The 9,157-nt window shown below is 42.8% G+C and overlaps 1 long non-coding RNA gene across 2 annotated transcripts in view; it reads right to left on the bottom strand.

Annotated features, from left to right (window-relative positions):
- LOC112406191 (uncharacterized) overlaps positions 1-8,931 on the bottom strand; it is a 9,739-nt gene extending 808 nt beyond the window's left edge. Inside the window, exons 1-4 of one of the 2 annotated variants that reach the window (XR_003004504.1) lie at positions 8,603-8,931; positions 7,592-7,825; positions 2,954-3,059; positions 139-260 (exon numbers count right to left, since the gene is read on the bottom strand). This is a non-coding gene — a long non-coding RNA (uncharacterized LOC112406191). The remainder of the gene's footprint in view (positions 1-138; positions 261-2,953; positions 3,060-7,591; positions 7,826-8,602) is intronic. The other variant, XR_003004503.1, reaches the window with a different exon arrangement.
- Positions 8,932-9,157: the final 226 nt, after the last annotated feature.

Below are 9,157 nucleotides of genomic sequence, written 5' to 3'. Positions count from 1 at the left end.
AAAAAAAAAAAAAAAAAAAAAAAAAGAAAACCAGAAAGCTGAGTGCTTACGAGCTGAAGTATAAAGAACACTAAGAGTGCTATAAACACAGTCATGACTCTGGGCCTCCCTGCCCTCACTGGGTTTAATGTCACCCACCGTAATTTTCCCACAAGGTTGCTGCGAGTACAAATCATGCTGATGACCCCAAAGTCTGTTGAAAGGTAAGAAGTACTTCTGTAAACTCCTGATATCATTCGTTTAACCAATCAGCTCTCTATCTGAAATGGATGGAGAGGAAAGAGTCGTTTTTGTCAGAGTATATTTCAGGATGCTTCCACCCACCTCCCCGCAAAAGGTACACATTAATTTCTCTCTTATGGGTGAGAAGGAAAACTCCTATGACTGGGTCGCTTCCCACAGAGGGCGACCACGTGTCTCGCCAGCCTTGATTCAGCAGTGCTTTCTTGCATAACTGATCTTGGAGACACCTGCGGTATCATGCTTTCACCTTAATCGAGCAGGTGCCCTCTCCCTCCAGGGTGCCCCCAGGAATCTTTAAAGGCAGAACCCAAGTGTCTTCACTTTTATGTAGCCCAGTCAGAATGAAATGCTGCCTCTATCACAGCCCCGAATCCTGGGGTTGAACCCCTACTTAGCACATCATTTGTCCCGCCTTGTGCATTTGTGTCCTGCTAGGCTGGGGGACCCATGCCACCTAACAAGATGCCTTCTTTGACTTTGTTTCCCTCCAATTGACCAGTCCGGTGCCTAGTACCTGGCACGAACTTGGTCACATTTCCCCTTGATTAAACATTAATCGTCTCTCTCTCTCTTTTCTTACATACCCTTTTTCAGTTCTAGTCATAACAGCTAAAAACAATATTTTGCAGCTTCACAACCGGAAAACTGGAAATTTGCCACTGAGGTGAGCAGAAATTTCCACAAGGTTATTTTTCTTCCTCGACATTCAGAAAGCAACATTTCCTGACAAATACTATTCTCCTCTGTGATGGAAGAATTGGATAGCAGGAGCAGAACTGTGTGGGGGCCAAACATTTGGTGTTATGACTTCACACAAGTCAAAAGGAATTTTTTTGCCTCTCTAACCCAGGTGGTTTTCAACTGCTCACGAGTTAAATGCTTGTGCAACCAAAAAAAGGTAGTCATTTTGTTGCTTAGCTTTTCCACATTCATTCAAGAATTACATCATTTCAAAAATTCTCATTGACTTAAAAGTAATAAGTTGTTGATTAAAATCTTAGTTAAAAATGAACTTGTAGACTATGTAATATAATTTGTTTATTGTTGTTTATGAATAGAAGAGGTTTGGAAATACAGATACCCAGATAGATACCTATCAGTTAGGTGGGAGGGCAGTATGATTATGGAGAAATCTTACTTTCTGATTTACTTGCATATTTTTTCTGCTTAATAACATTAAAGAATAAAATAGTCAAGGACTTACTATGTGCTTACTATGTGCTACATACCGTTTTAAGTGTTTTGCATGTATTGATTCTATGTTAGGTTTTATTGTTATCCCCATTTTATAAATGAGGAAACTGAGGGACAAAGACGGTGGGAACTTGCCCAAGGTCACGCAGTAGTAAATGCAGAGCTGTAGCCTGACCCAGGAGTCTAATTCCAGAATCCAAACTCTTAACCACTATGCTATATTGCTGTACTGATCATTAAAGACTATGAAGATTTACTGAGTTTTAATAATTTAAATATTTTGGCTAAGCCATGTGACTTTGATTGAGTCATTTAACTCCTTGGAATAATGTAGTATAGAATTCAACCTTGCCCCCAAAGAGGTCTGGACTTTGGCCTTGGCTTCTAGGAGGTAATCCCTATAGGAGTGTTTTTATTTAAGTGAGGACTGGTCATCCCAGAAAGGCCAATGATGTGATTTAGGGTGGGAGATTTGGGTCAGGCCCAGAGGGGGCTGAAGACTGAAAACTGAGGTCCACCACCTGGGTTATCAATCAATCATACCTATGTAATGGAGCCCCAACAAAAACTCTGAGCCCCAAGACTTGGGTGAGCTTCCCTGGTTGGCAATACTCCACGTGTATCATCACCCATTGATACCAGGAGACTGATGTGTCCTGACTCCATGGAAAGAGAACAACAGACACTTTGCCTGTGAAACACTCCTAGGCTCTGCCCTGAGTGTCTCTTCCATTAAATCTTATATCTTATCTGTATCCTTTCTCTGTAATAAGCCATAACCATGAGTATAATAGCTTTCAGTGAGTTCTGTGAGTCTCTCTAGCAAATTATCGAACCTGAGGGTGGTTTGGGAACCCCCTGAATTTGCAGCTGGAGTCAGAAGTGCAGGGTGGTCTTGTATGGTGACTGACCCCTGTAATCTTGTAGTTGGCCCTAAATCCTCAAGTTCTTCAGTTTCCTCCTCAATAAAATGGTGATATTGAAAGAAGTGATCTTTAAAGTTTCCCATAGAGCCCAATAGTGTTACTCTGTCATTTGCTGTTTAGCACGGCTCCCCTGGAGGCTGGAAGACTTAACCCAAAGGAGCACATAGTGAGGAGATGGAGAATCAGGTGAGACTTTGGGACTGAAGTTTCTCCTGCATAAATCACACTATGCATGTCACTTACGGATAAATGGAACTCACCCGGGGTGATGGCAATGGCGGGAGGGGGTTTTGGGGTGGGCAGATCCTCTTAGTTCCGAGTCAGTTTCTGTATCTAAATAAATGCACCGGTGGGTGCTGTTCTACTGTGAGCTGTTTGGATCAATGGAGCCCATGTACCCAGAACCTATTTCTGCTCCAGTTACAGAAGTCAGAGACTCAGTGCTCTCAGGCTTCCAATATTCTCAAAGGTAAAACTTCAATCTGGAATATTACTTGGAGGCCTCACCATGTCCTTTGATTTTGCCTGCATTCAATTGTTCCCAACCTTTACTCCAGGAAAGAGTCTCTCGGCTTAGATGCTTCACTTACCTTTTCATAAAATCTCCAGAATGCTTTTAGGCACAAGAGGAAATGCTCTCAGTAGAGTTGTAAAGCCCTTTGTTTTCCCAGGTCCCAGTTTGCCAGAACTCCAGAACTGTAAGATAAACTAGTGTTGTTTAAGCCACTAAGTTTCTGTAATTTTTTACAGTAGCAAGAAGAAACTAACACAGAGCTATTAAGTGGTTGATCAGGGATTTGAACTCAAGCAGTCTGCTTCCAAAGATCAGTTCTTACCTCAATATCCCCATCCCAAGTCATCAGCCTACTGCTGATAATTTTTAACATCTAGTAGTCACAGGTCCACTTCTCTATGGGTTACAGGGAGACACACAGAAGTGAGGAGTCCTGCAGCCAATATAGGGGCTAAGAGCTCAGCAGTGTAAGACTGGCCAGCGCTCTCAGGCTTGCTGAACCTCAGTTTCCTAACCTGTAGAGTGGGGACCAGGATGGTACAAGCCTCCTGGGGATTTTGAAAGGATTCGATGAAATGGTCCAAGTAAATCACTGAATGCAATGCCCGGCACAGCAAAACACACTAAAAATATATTATTCCTTAAAACTTTATCGAGTGCTTAATATTATCTTCTAGCCTTTTGCTAGGGAGTTTTAACTTCAGAATTTCAGGTTTGCAATGGACCATCCCAAGGTTTCATAAACAGAAAAAAATTATCTCCTCACTTTTATATGATGCTTCTGATTTAGTATCTAGCTACTAGCTATTATTTCAGAATAAATGATGTAGCGGGTTGAATAGTGTCCCTCCAAAATTCACGTCCACCCAAAACCTCAGAATGTAATCTCATTTGGAAATAGGGTCTTTGCAGATGTAATCAAGGTAGGGATTGAAATGAGATCATACTGGATTTGAGTGGGCCCTAAATTCAATGAAAGTGTCCTTAGAAGAGACAGAAAAGTACACACAGAGACACACAGGGTGAACGTCATGTGCCATGGAAGCAGAGGTTGGAAGGATGCAGCTACAAACCAGGGAACTCCAAGGATTGCTGGCAGCCACCAGAAGCTAGGAAGAGGCAAGGAAGGATTCTCCCCTAGAACTTTGATTTCAGACTTCCAGCTTCCTGAACTGTGAGAGAATAGATCTCAGTCATTTCAAGGCATCAGCTTTGTAGCAATTTGTTACAGAGCCATAGGAAACTGATACACATGGTAATTGTGGGGCCCCCTCCAATCACACCACTGTGGGAGGGACTGCTTCATCTACTGCTCCAGGCTCTCTCCATCTTTCCCCAAAATGAAGAAATATCTCATGTAAGAGAATGGTTCTTTTTCACTTCCACTTTGCAGCATGCAGACTGCAGCAAGTGCAAAAGGAAAGCAAATCAAAGCCAAGAAGGATTGCTCTTCGGGGTAGAAAGTGCCCTGCTCGGCATAAGAGAGGCAGAAGTGTTTCTGTGCTACTAATTAGCTGCATGACCTTGAGGGTGTGACTTAACCCTCTGAGGCGTCCATTTCCTCAAAGTGAACTGGTTGCACAGAATATCTTCAAGGTCCCTAATGTCATAGAACTATTTAGAGATAATGTTCTTGAGACCAAAAGGAAGAAAAGAGAGGAGAAAGTGAAGAACCCTTGGAAGCTTGTGCACATCCTCCCCAAGGAAAAATATCTCATGTAAACGCTTAGACCCATGTGTTACATAGGGCTCCGGTCCTAGTATGATTTTGTGCCTACGATTGCCTACTTTGCAGTACTGATGTAATACTGACAACAGATTATGCTTTTAACTGTGGACCCTCCTGTTAACCTAGTAGATTGAAATTGTTCTTAGGGCTACTCACATCAACATCAGTATCTCAGAAAAAAATACTCTCGACGTGTTTCACTATCTGTCTCCCCTCACCTATATAAAGAGGTAGCTGTTGTTTCAGTAACTCCTTATGCAAATCACAGCCAGAGAGGTTTCCCCTTGGGAGGACGTGACCTCTCCCACTCTTCCTGGGAATCTATTTCACCCAGCAGGTTAGATCTTACCTACTCACCTTGCAAGCACACAATATAAGGTTAGAGGAGATTTAATTGGAGTGAAAAGATAATCTTTCAATCTTTAGATTGCATATCAAGGATCAAAGTCTCCAAAAACTCTCACTGGCTGTCTGCAATTTTGCATAAACTCATTGATAGTAGAGAAGAAACCAAGGTTAGGAAGAGTTCATTTAGGTTCTAGGCCACATTAAAGTTTCTCTCCTGCTTAGTCCAAGACCTTCAGCCTATGTTTACTTCTTGCATTGTCACATCATTACTCTCCCTTTTCCACCACTTCTTTCCATCCACAGAAACCAGTGAGCTGTGGTTTTGTTGTTTATATTCTTTTACAGCTTAACTATTTCTTGTCCATTTACATTTCCTACCTAAAGTATCAGTTGAAGTCACCAGCAAATTACTTTCTTGTAGATCTTTCTAAAATTTCCTACCACAGTTTTCTGTTTAGGGAAAATAATCAATAATGTGTCTGCTTACATGGAAGGAAAGGAAGTGAGGGTATTGATATTGATAAATTGCTTCAGGCAAACCAGTATGGAAACCTGAAGACTCTGGAAAAATCACATGAAGGAAGACCTTTAGAAAAGGGATTCAACACTTATTACTAATTCCTCGGAGTTTTTAACTCACAGGATAAAACTGAAAACAGATTAATGTAAAAGAAAAAAAATAAAAATAAATTATCTAACAAAACCACTTCAGAAGAAAACTATAGAGTGAGTAAAAAGGTGACAACCCCTTCCGAGTGACAGTGAAGATGGGGAGGTGGGAAGTTTGGGGACAGAAAGTGCCAACTATAGAAAGGGAAGAGTGACAGCTATGAACTCACAATCGCTTGTGTATCCTCCTTCAAGTGTTATTGACTAAACAGGGATAACTGTGCGAAGTATGCTCTCTGGGAAAAGCAGGAGCTTCACTGATAGCCAGCTTTCTCTTGCTCCTTGAGATGTCCCTGTTAGGTAGATTTCAGAACCAGCACATTCCCCGTGCAGCCCAGGCCCTACTGAAGCTCAGAGGAAGGCCCAAGTTACACTAAGACTCCTGCAGTTCTCAAGTCTAGAAGCCAAAGTAGGTCATTCAGCAGCCAGCCGTGTACAGTGACTAATTTATCAGTGCTTGGAGGATTATTTTTGAAGGTATAAATGAATGTCACTCTTTGAGCCCCAGGAACACAGCTCCCCAAATATGAGTCATTGTGCTAATCCAGCACAGGATTCCGTATGGTGTGAGCTCTATTATTTGTCCTGGCCCCAAAGGAGAAAGAAGTGATATATTTAAGGGAGGGTGTTTTCAGAGCGAGCATTAACACAGTGAATTATAGGGAGAACGTAAATGAAAGAATGGTGAAAGTGACCTTGAGTTCTGCAGTTCAAACTAGTTCCCTGTTAGCCAAGAGCCAAGCTGGTTGAGAACATCAAGAGCAGAGGTTACAGATGTTCTGTTTATTAAACAGAAAACATTAACAACTTAGTTGTACATTGAAACTCACTAAGACATGAAAATAAGCACAGGGTAAAGGGGAAAAGTTCAGTGAATTTTCCCTGACCATTTTTTTTAGTACCATATCAGCCCTGGCATTTTTTTTCAAATATAAGTCAGGAAGAAAATTATAAAAGAATTTTTTCTTTTTTTTTTTTTTGCAGAGCTGTTTTTGGTCCTACAAGGTTGCCAGTTTTAATGCAATCCACTCGAGAAACTGCCTATTGAAATAAAAAGTTGGAGGGACTTCCCTGGCGGTCCAGTGGTAAAGAATGCACCTTGCAATGCAGGGGATGAGGGTTCGATCCCTGGTCAGGAAACTAAGATTCCACATGCCGCGGGGCAACTAAGCTCCGCGCACCACAACTACTGAGCTCGCAGACCTCAACTAGAGAGCCTGCATGCCGCAAATTACAAAGCCCACGTGCTCTGGAACCCGTGCGCCACAACTAGAGAGCCCACGCACCCTGGAGCCTGCACGCCCCAACTAGAGAAGAGAAGACCCGCATGCCACAACCAGAGAGAAGCCCACGTGCCACAACGAAAGATCCCCCATGCCTGCCACAACTAAGACCTGACGCAACCAAAAAGAAATTAAATAAATAAATAAATAATAAATAAATCTTCTTTAAAAAAGATACAAAGTTGTAGGTCATATCTTGGAGTAAGACAGTAGCACATTTCATCCTTTGGGGAATAGCAGCGATGGAGACTATTAGCACCCCAAGGGACATTTCCATTTTACAGAAAAGGAAATGGAGAACCAAGAAATTCTAATGACTTGTCCAAGACAGTGATGGAGATGAATCTTGAGCTGTCCATGCACAGACCACGTGCTTAAAGCCATGAGTCGTCACTCATCAACCTTATAAGTCTTGGGCTAGGGGTAGAGAAAATGGAAGAACACACCTGCAGAGTCAACTCTGAGTACCTGTAAGCATGCTATACTAATTAAATCCCAACTTCTTTACAAAGTCTGTACTGTGTATAGGACTGAAGTGTTATGTATACATGTGACAAAACTCCACACGCCACCTGAAATGGTCCACAGCTGCAGGCTGAAGTTGCTCTACCTTCACCCAGACCTCTAAATCCCACCTATGAAGTTTCTTTCTGCTTTGAGAATGGGCTCAGTGAAGTGCCAGTACCAGGTTCAATGTGGCTGCCCAAGATCTTTGTCCTCTGGGGAGAATCCACTTCCCCTCTCTCCATTGGGTGAAGCATCCACGGAGTGCCTCAGGAAGGGTGGCAGCCTCCAGCCAGGCAGAGTCAAAGGATTAAAACATGAACTCTGTCCATAGGAGTCCACACTCAGCTGTTTTGCCTTTCAGTGACAGATACAAATCAGACTGTCTGGTCAGCTTGGAGTTACGTGTCGGCAGCTGGGGAAGCAAAAGGTTATTTTCCTTAATGGTCATACTTCCACCAAAGGGACGGAAGAGATTCAGAGGCACGGGTGACATTTTGTGAAATTCACCATTTGACTTAGAAAAGGTCAGCAGAAAAACGTGAGTTTGAGTCCGCGTTTCCATCTATGTAAAACCCGTGCTGGAGTTGAGCCAATGAAGAAATTCTAAAAAACTAGCCAGGAGCTACCTGGAGAAGGTGAACCACAGAAATTGACGCCAGGGATGCTAATATCTAGAAGAAGGGCAGTCTCCAGGGCAACAAGCATTCACCGTCTGGAGGGGGTTTCAGAGTGTTGTGTGCCTCCCACTGAAGCCCAGCCAGCACTCTGAGAATGCAAACATGTCAGACACTTGGCTGCCATCACATTGCTCCTAGGAAAGTAAGGCAACTAAACCCGGAATAGGACGGGCCTACGAGCTTGTTTCACACAGCTTTCAAACCATTATGCCTTTCTGGTCACAGACGAAAGGGATTTTATTCCTGGCACCTTAAGGAAGGAAATTTGACAGCATCCCATATTGGTACTACTGGTTAATAATCCTCCGTAGCCAGCAGAGAGAGAAAAAAATTAGGAAGGGATCCCCCAACAGACTTAGGCAATTTGCCAGACCTCCAATAGGTAGAAACTAAGAACCAAGGGACTGGATTATACTCCCAGTTTTGCTTCTAAGAAGCAACATGAGTTCAGGCAAGTCCGTAAGCCTCAGTTTTCTCATCTATGAAATGGGACTAGTACTTTCCCTACTTACCTGACAGGACTAGTGTGAAGCTCACAAGATACCTTGATATATAAGGATCTTGAAAAGTTCCCTGTAAACATGAGAAAGACTTATCTTAATTAAAGAGAGACAATTTTCCCCTTCCTCTCATTGGTGAGTCTGTGGATTCAGGAGGCTCCCGTTGTCAGCATAGTTACTATTCATCTTTCCAGGACCTGCCAGCTCCCAGAATTTCCGGGATCTAGGCAAATGAAGCAGCTGCTGAACCACGAAAAAGTAGCTGTAGAAAGGGCATCTCCTTAGGATGTTAACACTCAGAAAGCCCTGGGGCAGAAGTTCTCTCTCTAAGCTGGCAAGGAATTGAGCAGGAGGCAAGCATTTGCTGTAACTAAAAAGGTAAAACTCTTACTCTGACCTGAAAACCTTAATATAGCTCAAAAGAGGACCCTGCTGTTTTCCTTATGTAATTGCTGACTCAGCCTCCAGGTTTACACGTTGATCAGATGGGTCAGATGTTGGAAACACATCTGTGGTTCATGCAAAAATCAGGTCAACAATTAGTAGCTAGAGCCGTTCATTAAGGGC

Source organism: Neophocaena asiaeorientalis, unplaced genomic scaffold, assembly GCF_003031525.2.
Source record: "Neophocaena asiaeorientalis asiaeorientalis breed wild unplaced genomic scaffold, Neophocaena_asiaeorientalis_V1.1 scaffold124, whole genome shotgun sequence".
NCBI classification, from domain to species: domain Eukaryota; kingdom Metazoa; phylum Chordata; class Mammalia; order Artiodactyla; family Phocoenidae; genus Neophocaena; species Neophocaena asiaeorientalis.
The sequence above is the reverse complement of the archived record's forward strand: the minus strand, read 5'-3'. Positions and strand labels throughout refer to the sequence as shown.